At 37.1% G+C, this 19,038-nt stretch overlaps 1 long non-coding RNA gene across 1 annotated transcript; it reads left to right on the forward strand.

The window, feature by feature from the left end:
* The first annotated feature begins 3,978 nt into the window (after nucleotides 1-3,978).
* On the forward strand, nucleotides 3,979-17,296 carry LOC128000402 (uncharacterized). Its single transcript, XR_008173192.1, has 3 exons — nucleotides 3,979-4,127; nucleotides 12,829-12,948; nucleotides 17,150-17,296. It is a non-coding gene; the product is annotated as an uncharacterized LOC128000402 (long non-coding RNA).
* Nucleotides 17,297-19,038: the final 1,742 nt, after the last annotated feature.

Here is a 19,038-nt window from a genome sequence, read left to right on the forward strand (position 1 = left end):
GGCAACTGTCCCCAGTAGTTTCAAAACCTCCATCATCATGCCAGTTCCGAAGCACTCCACTGCCTCGGCCCTTAACGACTTCTGTCGCACTCACCCCCATCATTGCCAAGTGCATTGAGAGCCTGGTTGCTTCCCATGTAAAATCCTGTCTCCCTACTACACTAGACCCATTCCAATTTGCCTATCACTGCAATAGGTCAACAGAGGACGTCATCTCACTTCACTCTGCCCTCACCCACCTGGACAATCAAAATACACATGTGAGAATGCTGTTCATTGATTTCAGTTCTGCATTTAATATTGTAATCCCCTCCAAGCTGATCTCCAAGCTCAGCCAGCTTGGAATGAGCACATCCATCTGCAACTGGATTCTAGATTTTCTGACTAACAGAGTCTGTTAAGTCAGATAGCCTCTCCTCCTCCATCATCACCCTGAACACCGGTATTCCACAGGGCTGTGTACTGATCCCTCTTCTCTACTCCTTATCCACCCATGACTGTGTTCCTGTTTATGGCTCCAACACCATAATCAAATTTGAAGATGACAACACGGTGGTAGGTCTGATCAAAGATAATGATGAGTCAGCCTACAGGAATGGGGTGTAGCACCCGGCTGTGTGGTGAGCCACCAACAATCTGGAACTAAACACCCAGAAGACAAAGGAGATCATTGTGGACTTCAGGCGGACTGGGAGTCATGCACACACACCCATTTACATCAACGGAGCTGTAGTGGAGCGTGTGTTGAGTTTCAAGTTCCTTGGCATCCACTTCTCTGATGACCTCACCTGGTCCCTAAACACCTCCACCCTGGTCAAAAAGGCGCAGAAGTGCCTTTACTTCTTATGGAGCATTAAGAAAGTTCACCTGAGTCTCAGGACCCTTTTGAAATTCTACCGCTGTATGCATTGAGTGCATACTCACAAACTGCATCTCAGTGTGGTACAGCAATTGCTCCGCATCTGACCGCAAAGCACTCCAGCAGGTAGTGAAAACTGCTCAACGGATCACCAGCACTCAGTTAACGACCATTGAGAACATTTATCATAAGCGCTGCCTGGGCAGGGCAAGGAACATCATCAACGATCCATCTCACCCTAACCATGGACTTTTCACCCTCCTTCCATCCGTCAGGCGTTACAGGAGCCTACACTCTCGCACTAGTAGGCTCAGAAAGAGCTTCTTCCCTGAGGCTGTGACACTTCTGAACTCCACACAACCAATCTAACCTGCACCTGCTTTCTTTCTGCTCTGGTCACAGTACTTTACATACATGTATTTGCACTACTCATATTTTGCACAGACTACACATTGTTCAAGCTATCACACTGTAAACTATCTAACGTTGTTACTATACATAGCACAGTAAACTGTTTCTATAAAAATATTATTGCACTACTGATTACTTTGCATAGTTTAAACATTTTATTTATAGTTTATTATTAAAAATGTATGTATTTATTACCACTGTTCTTAAATTGCTGCTGTTCATAATGTACATATAATCTCTACACTGCATTCCTATTTATGTTCTGTACATACTCTGCTTAATACTGTACATAGCAACCCCACTGTACATTCTGTAAATCATAGATTCACTTACTCTGCACGTATATGTATATAAAACACTTTATTCTTGCACTCTCTGCTTCTGGTTAGATGCTAACTGCATTTAATTAGCTCTGTACTTGTACTCTGCATAATGACAATAAAGTTGAATCTAATCTAAAAAAAAATCTAAAATAACAAATGAGTGGAAAATCGTGCAACTGTGTTCCTTAACTGTCTTTGACTGCTAGTAACGTTCCTGTGGCTCAAGTGGTAGAGCATTACATTAGCAGTGCAAGGTCGCTTTGGATAAAAGCGTCTACTTAATGCAGAAATGTAATTATGTATTTACTATTATGTACACAATCAGCCTCAAACCTATAGATATGAATCTAAGTCTAAACATTTTTCATGGCAAGTTTCATTAATTCATGGACATTTATCATAGCATAAAAAGTTATTGATTAATCCACAAATCATAGTGAAATAGCACAGAACGTCCTTCTGTAACAGGTCTTATTATTGAAATTCAGTTGATGGGTGTTTCGCACACAAAAACTATTGTTTATCATGTATTTAGTCTTGCTTTAGAATACTCTGATTCATTTTTAATACAATACAGCAGGGTGTGGTGTGGATTATGAACAGACAGTCAGTGTTTAATCAGCTGTGCGAATTCCTCAAAACTTACTTGGAGAAATATGAATTCATTATAAAGTGCCATGCACATCAATTATAAATGGAAAAACTGAGATTACTCTAACTGTAAACTTGCATTACGTGTTGTTGAAGCACAGGAGTTTCTTAGCAGTGCCAGGATCTTTCAGCCAGACTCTTACCTAACCCCTGGATTCATAGTATTAACAAAACTACATTTTCTTTTGCAATGATTAAAAACATTATCTACAGTATAACATTTAACAGATTGTTGGAAAGTAAAAAATGTAATATAGTTGGGCTGTCATGTCATGACCCACTAACCCCTGTGAGCATTTTTAGAGATCCCTGGTTGAACATCCTGGGTGTAATGGAATCCTGAACCCATGTAATTTACACCAGTGACACACATATATTTGTTGTGTGTGTTTTCAAAACCGGCTGTATCTCAAAACATACTGAGCTGCCTATATAGACAGCATTTGTGGGCATCGTGCACCTGGAATATTTTTAACAAGAATGCACCTAGTGAATGTTGTCTACAAAGGCATTTGGATATGTTTTAAGACACAGCCAGAGCATGACAACAGATTAACAGTCCTCCTAATGGACAGTAAGCCAAAGCAAAGAAATTACCTAAATTGTTTTTTTTTTTTTTTTTTTTTTTGAAGAATGTTACAATGTTTGGCATTAATCATTACTGATTAACTTAATTTCTATTCATTTTTGTGTTTTCTATCTATTTCATTTCAGTGAAGAACGACTGAGAGGGGTTGAAAAAGTGCGATGCACAGTAGGTTATCAAGTTGTCACTGGCACCAAAATTTAAGGCAACAATTAAAATGAATGATTTATTCTGTTTTATTATGTAGCAATGTTTCACGGCGAACTAATGAGAGCTTTCAATCTTCACAGTTCTTTCTCGAACACTAAAACAGTAAAACATATACTAAATACAGACAACAAAACATTGCAAAATATTTAAAACAAAGTTTTTTTTGTTTTTTTTTTGACGTACCTTTGATGTGATTTCGCCTTGTGAATCTTCCGGATTACGCGCGTGAGTAAAGTGTTCACTGCCCTTCTACTTACTAAAGTTTACGGTTTTGTGTTCTTCTTCCATAAAGATAAAATAAAAAAAAATGTTAGCAATTGAGCTGGGACAGCCCAAAACTCTTAGGAGGGACAGCAGATGCAGAACAACAGTTCTGAGATCCTTTAAGACGGGCTTCGGTTCAGAGTCTCCTCCAAACAGACCAGACGAAGTGTGCTCGTGTGGTGCTGATGCAAGTTTTCTGTCTCGCCCTTTTGCTTCTGTCACGCCTTTGAAAAGAGATTGGTACAATTATCTCTCTGCTTTGCCACAACCATGAAGGAATGCAGTTCGGGATGTCCAGATATAGCAACGTTTACCACAGACCCCCAAGAACGACCAAACAAAGCAGGGCACAGCTGGTTTGGGAGTAAAATGAATCGCGCGAATCAAAAAGTCGCTGTGAATCATGTGAGACCATCAGCGCGATAACAGGGAGTGTTAACTTTTTTATTATGCAGTCCACAAATGTGCCCAAGTTGTCTATGGATGGCCAAAAAACTACACGCTTGCGATTCCTTTGTCTCCCCTAACCCATCCTCCCCTTTAACATGTAAGCTGCCGCTGTCTGTCACTGTCGCGTGCTCACCGTGTCGCCTCGAGACGCCTTTTGCTCCTAATACCCGACTCTGTGTCGCTCTGGCTGCTGTCGTATGCTGTCCACTTACTGTCCTGTCAAGTCCAATGACGAACGCCAGCGCCTATTAACAGCGTGACGACACTGACGCTGACACTACAGCGACACTCCCATCCATTCATAAAGTGGAGCGCGAACGATTCTGTCTCCAGCTCGCGCTGGAGCGCGCGGACAGTCCACGGCGCGTGTTGGGTAAGAACGCTGAAATTTAGCTCAAAGGTTGAAATTGCGCAAATGATGGAGTGGGACGTGTGTGCAAGCCGTTGTGTTTGCTAACATGGCCAATAGTGTGTTCTAAACATAGACGAAATATATTTATTATATTTAATGTAGAAATTTAGCTATGAGCTAATGTGGGTTCACAATACTGTGATTAAGTAGGCCTAAATTCTATTAATAACACATAAGGTAAACACTGCAGTTAATTTATTTCCATTAGTGACTTTCTCTCAAGGAATACATGATGACAGTTTACAGCGCCAGAACAAAATGAATTAAAGGAATGTAAATATTTTAAATCTAAATATAACTGTTGTTATCAAAATATGAAAATGAGGATAAACTAAATATTACAAAATATTTGTAATTTTACTTTATTTTAATTGTTACTCTAAGTTTATTTATTTTACTTGTGGGTTTTATTTTTGAATAGTGATGGTTTAACTTAACGTAATATACATAAAGTAATAATAATAATAACAATAATAATAATAATGATGATATAAATAAATTAATAAAGAATTATTTTCTAGAGCACCTTTTAAGGAGCTTCTCAAAGCACTTAGCTTTAAGAGTATAGCTTCATGTTATATTGCAACAGGAATACAGTATAAACAAAAGAGCCCAGGAAGATAAAATAAACAGAAACAGCAATGATTATCACAATCAACAATATGCTTGCTTAAAAAAAATAAAAAAAATAAATGGTTTTGAAAACGGCTAGTGACTGTGATTCCCAAATTTCAGCTGGAAGTAGGTTCCACAACCTGGAAGCATATACAGAAAAAGCTCTGTCACTCATGGAAAGTAACCTTGTTTGAGGGACAACCAACAGACCCTGCTGAGAAGAGCGAAGACTTTGATTTGGAGTATAAGTAATTAAAATTCGAGATAAATTTCCTGGGGCCAGACTGCGGAGACCGTGGCATTTCAGTAGCTTGCAACACTTCCCAATTCAGTCTGCTGACTAGTCACAGTGTCTCCTATCATTCAGCAAAGGAGAGGCATGTTCTATTATACAAATGTTTTGCAACAAATCACATTTTCTACAGAAAACAGAGATCACTACCTGCTTTTGAATATACTGACAGGGATATTTATGAGTAGCTGTCACTTTGTTATCTTTCACACAAAGTTTAGCATTTTACTAAACAAGTACTGACATACCCACAGGGGACACACTCACCGGTGAGCATGTTAAACGAGCTCCAACTGTGCAGTTGGTTCACCTCTGCTGGACCCGTCAGAGCGCTTCACATATGGCCTACATCAGTGACATGCATGCAGCTCCATCTCATTTCAAATGCACCTGGGGCACATTCAGCAGGGTTTGTTGTTCTAGAACATTTCAGCAAATTTCAGAGAAAAGAATCCCACATGTGATTTGAGACTGATCCATTCTGAAGCAAAACTTAAACTTAAATAAACACTCTTGGGAAAATATTTTCCTGTCAATATTAAAATGTTAAACTGGCCTGAATGAACAACAATATAAATTAAAAATAAATAAATAAAACATTTAAATCATTTTTTTTAAATCAATTCAATCCAAAAATGTGTACTAAAAGATTTGTTATACATAAATAAATATATGAAATATATATTGTATGTCATCACACTGACAAAGCAAGATTTTTCCTTCTGTTTGCAAAACAGAACACTGTTCCATAACAAATGATCATTAGGTGATGCTGTTTACTGTTCGTTGAACTTAGAACTTTCTGAGAATTTACCTGATATTCCGTCTTGTTCTTAAGTATCATCTGTTGAGTTTTTAGGCTGAATGACAAGTGAACAGTGTGGCAAAATACATGTCAGGCGATCCAAGTTTAATACCCATTTATTATTAGTTTGGACAGATATTTGTGAATTGCAAAATTGGATTTAAAGAAATGGTATGAGCTCTTTACTTTAAAAATGAACAACATAATATTTTGAGTAGTTTTTAAGGCTTAATTTATTTAATGGAATCTACCTGAATAAATCATGTAAAATCTACTAAATTATTTAATCTATGACACAATGACTTTAATAATATTAGTGAAATGTGTTCATTTATTTAAAATTGATTCTCAAAAGTTTATTTTGAGTAAGGCCAGTTTGTATACGACTGAGTTCTTTTGTACTATAAAAGACTTTACAGCTGATTAAACAAAGCATTTGCCTCATAGTGGTAGTACATGCAGTTATCCATAACCATAAGCTCCACTCTTCTGGACAATGGTAACAATAGAAACTTCAATGTAACAGAAACTCTTTCAAATGTCAAACATAACTGAACATTAAACATTAATAGATATTTCCCTTTACTCAAAAACACATAAAGTAACACTTAATTTCAATATTTACTCTCCATACCCAGCCATATGCAAAGCATGCTGGGAACTAACAATCACCACCAAAATAAAACTGCAAAACTGAGCTTAAAATAAGCACATAGCTATAATAATTTACTTTATTATTATTATTATTATTATTTATGTATTTTATTATTTATTATTATTTTAGTTTAATCAGTTCTTCAGTTCAAGACTCAAAACTGTTCAAGTTTCCTAAAAACATAATATCTTGGTTTTATTAGTTCTCAATATTTTCTGTACAACACTGAACTACGATTTCTTTTATAAAATATACACTATTTTTAATTGTCACCTCATTTTTTTGGTAGCACTTTATTTTACAGTCCTGTTCCTCATGTACATACTATGTACTTATTATAGTAATTACAATAACTATGTAATAACGAGGTACTAACCCTGAACCTACCCCTAAACCTAACCCTATCCCATGTAGTTACCTTGTATTACCAGAACTTTCTTAGATAAATACACTGTAAGTACACTATAAGTACATGTTAGTACACGGACTGTAAAATAAAGTGCAACCATTTTTTTTTTTATGAAAGTTATCCAGGGAACTATTCTTAGTTGGTTCAAATCATAATTAACAAATAGCTGTTTCTCTGTTAGACTGGGTAATTTTTCTTGATCGCCTGCTAAACTTTCCTGTGGAGAGCTCTATTGCACCCATTCTTTTTTCTTTTCATTTCTTTGGACTCTATTTTCAGAAAGCATGGTGTATCATTTCACTGCTATGCAGATGATACCCAAATTTATTTACCGCTAAAACTAAATAAACATGTTGCTCTTGGATTCTCTCTTTGCATGCCTTGATGAAGTCAAAAATTGGTTCTCTTAATTTTTCATATTTCATTTTTGAATCAATCAAAACCGAGGTTATAGTTTTTGGCCCCAGTAAAAATTCAGGGAACAAAATATTGATCTGGACTACCTTGCACCCTTTACTACTTCCTGTATCAAGAACTTCTCGGAGCAGAGTCTCAAATTTGCTTAACAATAAATGTGGTTATTAGTTCTTGTTTTTTTTTTCAGCTACGTCTTCTCTCCAAAATTAAATCTTTTCTCTCTGAGAAAACTTTAGAGATTGCTATCCATGCACTCATTACTTCTCGCTTGGACTACTGCAACTCCCTTTACCTCAGCATTTCTAATCATCCATCGCTCGTCTCCATTTAGTACAAAACGCTGCTGCTAAATTCCTCAAAGGACTGAATAAATTTGACCACATTATTCCAATATTGAAATCATTGCATTGGTTACCAGTGCTTCTTAGAACTGAGTTTAAAATTCTTCTTCATGTTTTTAATAAACATGTTAGAATTAGAAATAATTCTTCATTTCTATAAATAATCTGGCCCCAAGCTATATATCTGATCAACTTTATCCATACAACCCTTCACGAAATCTTAGGTCTGGTGACCAAAGACCTCTCTCTGTCCCCAGATCATGGTTAAAGCAAGTGTAAAGAATACACTTCCAGACTATATCAGATCAGCACAGTCTTTAACTGTTTTTAAATCATCTCTAAAAACCTATTTCTTCTCTTTGGCTTCCAGTTCTTTGTGAGTTTATGATATGAATCTGTGGGTTGCTCTGTGTTCTGTGTTTGTGTTTGTTCAGCACTTTGATCAGCCTTGCTTGCTGTTTTTAAATGTGCTATATAACAAACTTGAAACTTGATATATTTTGGTAACACAGACTCAAGTCGGTCAAGTCACCTTTATTTATTTATGCCAAAGCAGCTTTACAGTGTTAAAAAGGAAAATAATTTTTCATTATTTTAGTGATGCCAACATGCAGCTCAGTTCATTTACATTCAATAGTGTCAACAATAATGTCAAATATTAAGTGTCCTCAACTAAGCAAGTCAAAAGGCAACAGTGGCAAGGAACCCAAACTCCATCGCATGACAGAAATTGAGAAAATCCTTGGGAGAAACCACCTTTAGTCAGGGGGTCAGTTCTCCTCGGCCAGATGAACCAACATGGTGTGTTACGATTGAGACTAGGGCTTGCATGGTTCTCGTGGTCTTTGCTGAGGATTTGTGCTGATGACTTTTCTAGTTGAAGAGGTATTTATAATGTATTTATGTAATAAATAAATGTATCAGTGTAATTTTCCAAATTTGAAGTTCAGGATATTTTGACCCGCTGCTTTGTGCTTGCTGTGAACGAAGTCAGAATGAACGTACTGTATATAGACCAAGAGGTATTTTCAGGTGGGGTTATTTAAAATACCAGTCTGTGTCCAAACTAAATGACCCAGTTTATTTAACCTTGTGGCAACTGGCGTTTTCACCAGAGTTTTCAGACATCCTGGGATCTGCTCCAAGAAAAAAGCTCCCTCATGCTTGCCACTCTGTTCCACAAACTGCCGTCTGAAGTAGGCCAGGAGGATGTGTCCAGACTCGTCCCTCTAAGTTAACATATGAAGTGTCCCCGAAGCATTTGCAAAATCTGTCTTCATCTTATCATCTAGAAATAATTGAGTATTGTACCTGATTCATACGTTCCACACAATCAAGTGACACTTTTGGTATTTCTAAATCTAGATTTTGGTGTAAATACTGAATCTTACCAATGATACTCTGCAAACGTTCATGATGCCTATTCACAGCAGTGTACCAAACTTGATATATTTTGTTTACCAAGATTAAATTATATTAGAGAAAAAATAAATATAAGAAAATCATAAGTCATGAGATATAAAGGTGAAAACCATAAATACAACACCCTTCAGTGATTCTATAATAATGTTTTTGCTGCTAGTCAATTTTTTAGTAATTTAAGTATGAATAAATATATGAATTACGCATTTATAACATGTGAGTTAAAAATGGCTCACTATTTGTGAGGTATTGCATTAAAACAACCCTTTTTATGTATTTAGAACTGCTTATCAATTATTTATAATGCATTTGTAAGTAAGTTATTAGTCATTTATGAACACCTTTGTTAACCCTTTACAAAGGGAACCTTAATGTAAAGTATTACATATATTTCATAAACAATTATGGAAAAACGAACAATGTACTCATCATTCTAAATACATGAGTGCACTTTTTGCAACTTGTAAAATAGTTTGTATTGAGTCTTTTCTGTGTATAGGCAGCCTACCAGCCTACAATACAACAACAAGCTGTTGCTTATTCCCTTATTCCAAAGTGTCTTTCCCAGTAGTTTTTTTGCTCAGGCTTCTACCCGAAACTATTGATGTATACTATGTACCCGTGGGCACAATGGAGAATAAAGGTGGCTTCAGTGCAGTCCATGCCTCCCCGGGGGGGTAAAGTGCTGATCATTGGGTTGGAAAGACCTTGTGTAGACTGATTCTAACTGAGCCAATGATGGCCAAAGCCATAGACACATGAAAGACTAGAGGTTATGCCTGGCCAGATCAATTTCTCTCAGCAACTAACTCTCCATGTCCCTGGCACTGAACAGACAGAACCCACAATGGCTTGTTTTCTGTGGTATAGAGCCGTGCCATTCTCTTCACTGATCCACTTTACAAAAGCCCATTACAGAGGTGCCAACTGAGCTTGAACAATCACCCACAAAAGCTGTTATTTACATAGATTCTGTCCCCAGTCTCAACCCATCTGCCCAAATAAAAAATTGTCCAGTGGCAGACTAGTTGAGCTCTTCTCACTCTACGAGGCAATATCTTTGAGTTGTAAACACATGGAAGCTTTTTTAAGTAAGGATAAAAGAGCTAACAAATAATTAGAAATAAGTTTGTACATTTCATGAGAAAAATTATAAACATTTTAATAAAGATAAAATAATAAAAATATTTTATTTAAATGTATTTCTTTATAATTTAAAACATATTTTATTAATGCTTAGAAATACAAAAAAAATAATACAAATATACATTATTTTCATTACTCTCTCTATATGCATCATATGGTAAAATCTATTTCTGATTTATGATAATTTATAGAATTTATAGTCCGACTATAAAATGTTAAGATTTTATTTCTGTTGTATTTCTATGTGCAGAGAGTCGAAAAAGCATTTCACTGTACAAATCATATTATTTATGGTTGTGTGTGTGTGCATGTGTTTGTGTATATATGTGTTACAAATTTGAATTTGAACAATTCATTGACGAGACAAAATAAACAAATTCAAATTGCAATAAATGTTGAGGTACATATGGATTGAATTGAAAAGGTGGCCAGAAACCTTTCTTCAAAAACAAGATGAAATCAAAATGAAAATCAAAAAGTCAAAATGAAGTAAATCTGTTTGTTCACTTCTAAAATAAACATTCTTAATTTAAAATGGCCTTAATAGATTTTATCTGGGGAAAACTGTGTCACTAAAGCCCATCACAGTTGGATAGCAGGTGTTACTTAGAGTTGAACTGAGCTACTGAGAATTGAGGTTTTGCAGGAAGCCCATCCACACACCTGCGCTCAGCCAGCCCCCCTCACGCTCTACCCGCGTTTCTATAAGATCAGCATGAGACGGTCTGATCTGGGCTGGGCTGCATAGCCCAACTGTACCTGCCACATGCCCATCCTCAGCGTGGCTCTCCACTGAGCTATGAATAGAAACTTAGCGAACGAGAGATAAGCAGTAGGCTTTGGCACATGCCACACTCCTAGCAGCACTTTTGGGTCGCCATGGAAACAGGGACAAGTACAGCTAACACTGCCCCAACATCTACCTATCATGCCCACTCAAGATCATTAACATTGCACGTTTATTTCCTAACCTCCATGACAGGTGAGAGTCTTCTACTGAAATTTGAGGGTCAGTGGAATAAAATGCTGGGTCAGCATTTTATTAATATACCTCAGGCGAAAAACCTTCAGCTACATTTCTGTGAGAATTTCCTCAAATTGCTTCCCACAGATTATGAATGCATCCACTCAGGTGTACAATGCTTGGTAAGATGAGTTTAAATATAAAACAGTATGTTGCCATATAAGCAATATCATATGTTCCAGACTGTTGGCCTGCATGAACCCCATTCACATTTGCAGGTATGATGCGGAAGTAAACTCTAGCACTGTAAACATCTGTAGAAGAAGCCTACATGATTCCCATTTGCTTCTACAACAAAAGAAACAATACAATTTCTAAGAAGTGAAACGTTGACTGCAGTCATTTCACCAGCGGCTGAATTAAAAATGCCGATGTGACAAATATTGTTATAAATGTGCATTACGTAAGGGCAAGGGAAAGACATGACAGGAACTATAACAAAAAGTTCCTTAACTGGGGAAGTCATGGCCTAGTGGTTAGAGAGTTTGACTCCTAACCCTAAGGTTGTGGGTTTACGTCTCGGGCCGACAATACCACGACTGAAGTGACCTTGAGCAAGGAACTGAACCCTCAACTGTTTCCTGGGTGCTGTGGCATAAATGGCTGCCCACTGCTCTGGGTGTCAGTGAAAGTAGTAATAAATGACATGTCATTAGAGTCTTCCTTTGTTGACACTTTCATTTCCAAACTAAGCTCAAGCAGAATCAACTATTTTGCATCTCCAAGCAAAACAGCAGGCCTGTCCATAAACCCGCACTTACGGTCTTTGCATTTGACCCCTTGTCTGCTTGCATGACACATTTCCTGTATGTGGCTAAAGTGTTCATATTCCCTTTATTTGGATCAAGTATTAGCTACCGATTTTTAATCATGTGAGTTTCTGATTATAGTGCATGATGGGATACGCTTATCCTCGAATACTACTCAGAATCAGATTCAGCGTTATTTGCCAGGTGTGCGCAAATGCATGAGGAATTTGTTGTCTTTTTTTTTTTAAGGTGCTCCTGATACATACAAACATACATGCTTACATATACATCTGACATGAAAACAAAAAACAAAAATAAATGTTGCAAGACCTAGCAATAAATCATGTGAAAGAATCTGGAGCAGTATATTGATTTATGTACAGATTTATGCATTTTTACTCTATATAGAACTGTACTACTTCTCGAATACTAAACAGTGAAAATGACTAAATATAAGCACCCATTTTCAGTCAAAGCTGAGGACCAGAACTAACTGTTTTATTATACTTATAATTATTACATTTAAGCAAAAGCAAAGCATTGTATTTTCAAATGAAGTCTGAGCAAAATGTCTGATGACTATTCACTAATCACTGGTAGAATCTACTGCAGCATAACTCAGAGTAACAGTCTACTATTAAAGACCACCTTCTGCACTTCTTCTTATCAAAGGCAAACCTGAGATGTTTGCACTTCATTTGACCATTTTCATTTACTGTCTATCCTCATAACTGTCTGGAAAGACTAAATGAACAGACTGTAATATTTGTCTTTCTGCTCTATTTAGATGTCAGCATTAGTTCACCTCTGATCACGCTGTCCAGGCCAGAGTGCCCATCTGGAGCCCACACGGTCCATCAACCCAGTCTCCTATATAAACCTGTTCAAGAGGTGAATTGACCTATTGGTAGGCTCCACCCCCCTTAATTACTGTTGCTAAATTGAACAAACAAAAAGAGTTGATAACCATCTTACAATGACAGATTGCAGCGTGAAAACCTTGTTAAATTTTGGACAAAGAAGAACCACCTCTCATAGAGGAGTGTTCAAGTGGGACTTGAAAGATTTTAAAATAAATATGGTGGGTACAAAGATTAATTAGGAAGCGAGGCTTTACAGATCACAATGCAAGTGGGTGAAAGCTCATGTTACTGTTGTCATGATCGCAGATGACAACATCCAGGATCAACACCGTTCATGTTCATGTAAAGATGAACAATCATGCACTAGTCTTCCACAGAAGTGGTACCATCTTCTCAGGCATCAGAGTTACAAGTACCACAGGCATGTCATTTTACCATTTTTGTAGCATAAACCCCATCAAACCGATAAGGGGTTCAGATCTTCCAATGTTTCTCTATGGCGCTGAAACCTAAAGATGTCCGAGTTTCGGTCCCTGTGCAACTGATACTCAACTGCCATTGGCTCATCTGCATTCAAGGGGAGTGGCTAACCAATAGGTCAGTTCCCTGTATGGGTGTTCTATTTCCAGGGCATGCCGATGTCACGGCCTATAGGATCTTGTGACTGTGGTGTCTGGAATAGAGAACACTGACTGTTAATATGCTAAAGTAAAAATCTGACTTCATGTGTATCATGTTTTGTGTAGTAATTTGGATGGGAAAACAGACTGTAGTACAAATCTTGGGTCTTTTGGGTTATAGTTGGGCTGAGAGGATTGGGGTCAGGTTTGCGTTTGAGTTTGCTTGTATTTATGACTAGGTAAAATTTCTGCTCAGCACAGCAAATTTAGTTCCTTTCAGAGGGCAAAGGCCAGTGTGTCAAGAGTGTAGTGGGTTTCCTTGAGTGACAGCACAGCTGGAGCATGCAAACACACACATACACACGTACACACTCAGAAGAAAATAAGAAAACAGTACTCCCATGATTACTCATGGTAATTCTATATTATGTAATTGATATGTCTCTGTTATGGCCTGCAGCCAGTTCATTGGAGCAATTATTGTTTTAAATGTTTTTAATATGCTTCTACATGGGCTAATTTTAAATCTAAATCCTTTGAGGCAAATATTGCACTACATTGTTATATATTTAGCCAGCGAGTGAATGTTTGCACAAGCAGACTGATAATAATAATAAAAAGAAACTCTTTGCACACACTACTGAGACAAGAAAATGTTGCTTACATTGCAATGTCAAAGTCCTGTTCCCCGATTAAACAAATACTAACACTGCATTTTGGACAAATTCAGAGTCAACTAAAACTAATGTCTACAACATCATGGCATTGAAGTCTGTTATGGATGAATTCATGCAACTGCTCTAGATCTAAATCTTAAGTGTGTGTGTTTGAGTGCACCATGTAATCACAGGTTTCCCATGTGATACAGATCAAAACATATTGACTTCAAAACTTGACATATGATACCAGGTCCGAACACTCTGTGAAAAACTTACCAGGAACTCCCTGGAAAGACCTTGCTGCTCTGCAAACATTATCAGTTGACATAATCATGAAACAGTTATATAACTAAATATCTGACTAAAGCAAGTTCAAAGGGTGGAGTGTTGGATTCAAGCCTGAAAACAAACTTTGCATTTTGCTTGAACTAAAAAGCCTTGTGGAAAGATGTTTCATCAGCTTAAAAAATGGTATGTTATTAAACAAAAGTGCACACCATTGAACCCATTGTACTTCTAACCCCCACAGCATTAATAATGCTACTTCCCTGACTATAAGGTCTGTTCGGCATTGTATTTTGTCAACAAATATGGAAAAGAGTAAGAGAGCAATTGGATCTCCAGTAGGTTAGAGCAAATAAGATTTAAAAGTGTTTGAAAATTGCCCATGATTGTTTGAAAATACAACAATTTATGGCGATTTATAACTATTTTCTGTTTTGGTGATTGATATCATGATTAGGTTCAGAGGAGGATGATGAAAAAGGTTCAAACAGATGTCCACAAACAAAACATCCGTTAATAAAAATAAACTCAAGTGATCCAAATACGAGAAGACAATGTAACAAAATATCAACACACAAACAGATGCCAAATTAATGAAAAGAAGTAACTTAAATACACAGGGAGATAGAACTCAAATGATGAACAGGTGATGACTCATTAATCAGAAACCATAGTAACAAGGAGTGGGAAACTAGTATCAGTATTACTAGTACTATACATGTGTATTTCTTTTTTCAAATGCAACCGGTTCTGAATAAGAACCCGTTCTCATTTCCCAACCTATATTGTGAAACTATTTGAACGGTTATTGTACACACACATATACATGTCCATACATAACCTGGAAACAAAGGAAAACAGGTAATAGATAGAAACAAATGAAAACAAAAATAAAACAGGCAATTCGTGAAAACTGATTTGCATGAATTCTTACAATCTTATTCTTAGGTTTTTGTATGATCTGCTTACTGACAGTTAAGTTTAGGGGAGGACCTTTTTTTGTATTAATCGTATGTTTCCATAGAAATCCGTTGTACAAAAATAGTCACCTTTTCTCATGTGATTGGGTTGGAAAATACAAAGTATAGCATACCGAAGATCCAGCTGGACCTGATTGTAAAATACACCACACCTGTATTTCTTTTTTCAAATGCAACCGGTTCTGAATAAGAACCCGTTCTCATTTCCCAACCTTTATTGTGAAACTATTTGAACTGATATTGCACACACACACATACATGTCCATACATAACCTATAGACCATATTTTGACTCTCTTTCACACACAGACACACACACTGAGAGAGATCTAGTTTCTAGAGAGAGACACTTTTATAAACACTACACGCTCATTTTCTGGGGCCAGTGTGTTAATTTCATGATTAAGTCCCGCTTCACACATATAAAGCAGTAGTGCTATGCTCCCGCTAACGTGTTGATCTCTGATCACTCTGCTGCTCACTCCTCTGTGCCAAACTCACACCCTTGTGCCCTATCCTGCTGTGTCATTTGATTACACGTGGCTCAGGACATTCGTGTGTGATAATTGAGGTACAAATCCAGACTGATGACAATAAACACACTTGATCTTTATACACAATTACCTATTTAATGCAGCTTTGCAATAAACCAGTGAGTACTGCTCCATGCTTGTCTGTAGCTGAGCTATTTTATGGTGTTCAGAAGAAATATAGACATTTGGAATATTAGCATGCATGACAGTGTAGCTTGTTTTTAGAGGATTAAAGGTTTTTCTACTAATGCAAGTAATGTATTTTAGGTGATTCTATAATCTAAGTACTAGCAGAAAACAAATAGATCTAACTTCTGCCATTTTGAAATCTGTTCTGACCATCAAAGTCGACTCCAACGGCCTCTCAATGCCTGGCAACGCTACCATTTCATTACAACTTGCATGTTTATTTAACAGTATAACACTAAAACCTGGATGTTTCTTAAGCCAGCCAATTAATATTAGCAACACTGGGAAGAGAGGAATGCTGAGGATTGGAAATGTGGAATATTCACTGTCTGCCTGGATTTCGCAGATACAGTACTAGCTATAGATATCTGTTTCATTATAATAAAAGGCCACATTAAGGGTTATTTTATTACTTTGGTTATTTTTGGTTATTATTTATCTTTCCAGGGATCTCCACTGAGTTTATAACCCTCCTCTTTAGTCAGTGGTTCTCAACCTTGTTGACTAAACAATGGCTAAATAGCAAATGCAACATGATATTATGCATATAATGGATGAAGTGTGACTTAAACCTCCAAAAGTGTTCAAATACTTTTTGGGGTCCCAGTGGAGAGCAAGAAGGAGTCATCACCACAGTAGCCTCAAGAAAAAAAGTTATACAAAACCTAAGGTATATCTTTGTATCTTTTGAAAGGGTACCACCCGACTTACAGTTTTGTAATGTTTTTTTTATAAGACATTCAGTGTGACAGTCAGTTAATGACAAATTCATGAGGAGATTATATTGAAACTGATTTGAGAGTTTTTTGTCACAATATTATAGTTATCTTTTTCAGATTATCAATTATTTATTGCCACATGTCTTGTTTGTAACAATAGAATAGAAAGTTAGAATAAGAGGCAGAGTTGAGTTGCAGTGCCCCATGGGTAGGACACACCGATGTTTAAAACAGCTCACTCTCCATTTCCTGTTCTCACAGCACCCAGCGGAGGAGATAAGCGCAGCTGTTGGAGCGGGTGGAGTGTGCACACGTCTCACTCTCGAGATGACCAGATGAATCATCAGCATGGTGTCAACCTCTTTCTCAGTCCGCTTTCTTTTCCTCCATGTCTCCAGCCAATCTCTCTCATCCAGTATCTGTCTGTGTGTCTGATCTCACTTCCCCCTCCTGCTGTTTCCAGTCAATTTATATGAACTGTTTTCAGGAGACACTTTTCCCTAATTTCCTCTTTGCGTCTGTTTTTTTCCTCAGCTCCAGACTGGTGAGGAATTATTTGTCAATCCCTGTGTGACAAATCTTTCCCAGCAGGCTCAACGCTGAGGCCGATAGATTTTGGAAAGCCTTGAGAGGGGCAACGAGTGCCACGTGTTCCACCCAGACATCTCCAAATTAATCATTCACATTAATGGGATGCATCGGGCAGATTTTGTTTGCTGAACATCAAAGCAGGGTCACTGGGTTTGGTGATTGCTAAAAATATGATGACAAAAAGGCAGGATAGAAAGTGAATAAACTCATGTTTTATATGGACACATTATTGTGCACAATTCAATGCCAGTTCGATCTCTTCTTCATGAATAAAAATGTATGTGCATCTGCAGAGTTTTATAATTGTGGTCATTTGCGTCTGTGCTGTCCTCGAAACCCTCTCCCCATCACATTTACATGAATGAACGTAAAATCTTGCCTCAAAACATATTCCATTCAGCCTAATGAGCCTGTTATAGTCTCTATTGGCTTTTATAATACCAAGTATGGAAGCCAGAACAAACAAACAACTAATGCATGTTTATTTAATTCCCATAGCTAATTAGACCCTTTTCTTTCTGTATTGCGATGTACATTTGAGTGAATGAAGACAAATGTAGGCTGGGACTTGTTGTATTTTTTCCATTGGTTGTTGATTGTAAGAAAGGAGTGGAGTTTAGCAGGACTGAATGATTGAAGAAATCCTGCATATGGTACCAGAAATAAGTGTTGTTTTCATGGGACAATCCAACTATGACATTGAAAAGAAAAGAAACGAAACACATGCATGGATCAGGGTTATTTACTAAAACTAAAACCATTAAGAATCTTTCTGTTATTTAAATAAAGATTTACTGAAATAATATTTAAAAAAAAACTTTACTTAAAATAACTACAAACATAACTGAAATAATACAAATTATAGACATTAAAAAACAATGACTGATAAAAATGGCAAAAACAAAACTATAATAGTACCTTGATGCACTGACATGCATGAGTGAGTGCATGAGTGAATCATTCACAATAAAGTCAATGCATATAGAAAATAGGGGGGATTTTAATTTCATCCTGACTTTCACATTCTTAAAATACATTTTAACATTTTAATTTCAAACAGTGTATATACATGTATCCAAAGAGACCCGTTTTAAACTTTTGCTTAAGTGAAATCAGCATCTTGTGTCCTCTGAAACTGCATCGTGCCATGCTGACTGCAAACACTGAGACTCTCCAGAGGCCACAGATCTGATGTGTCTGGAGAGCACTATTGAATTTTACATGGCCTGTAGATCAGCCATAGTTTTTATTTTCCACAGATCCCACTAAACACACTGACCTTAAACACATACTGCTCACTGTGCTCCTGTGCTGCATGGCAGTGTTGCATAATTCCATTAAACGCACAGCCAGTGGAGGTCTTATTGACGCTCTCTGGACTCCCTCCGTCTCTGGTGGTCATCAGTCTGCTCTCTACCCATTAGATCTGTCCCTGTGTCATCGATATTCACCCTCTCTTCATATAAGATATGGGGCACACTCAGTGTCATCCATAGGACAAAGTTAAAAGTCTTACATAAGAGACATTATCAACAACAAGCTGAAATGGGAGGTCATGT

The sequence above is a fragment of the Carassius gibelio genome, chromosome A5 (genome assembly GCF_023724105.1).
Source record: "Carassius gibelio isolate Cgi1373 ecotype wild population from Czech Republic chromosome A5, carGib1.2-hapl.c, whole genome shotgun sequence".
In the NCBI taxonomy this organism is placed as follows: Eukaryota; Metazoa; Chordata; class Actinopteri; order Cypriniformes; family Cyprinidae; genus Carassius; species Carassius gibelio.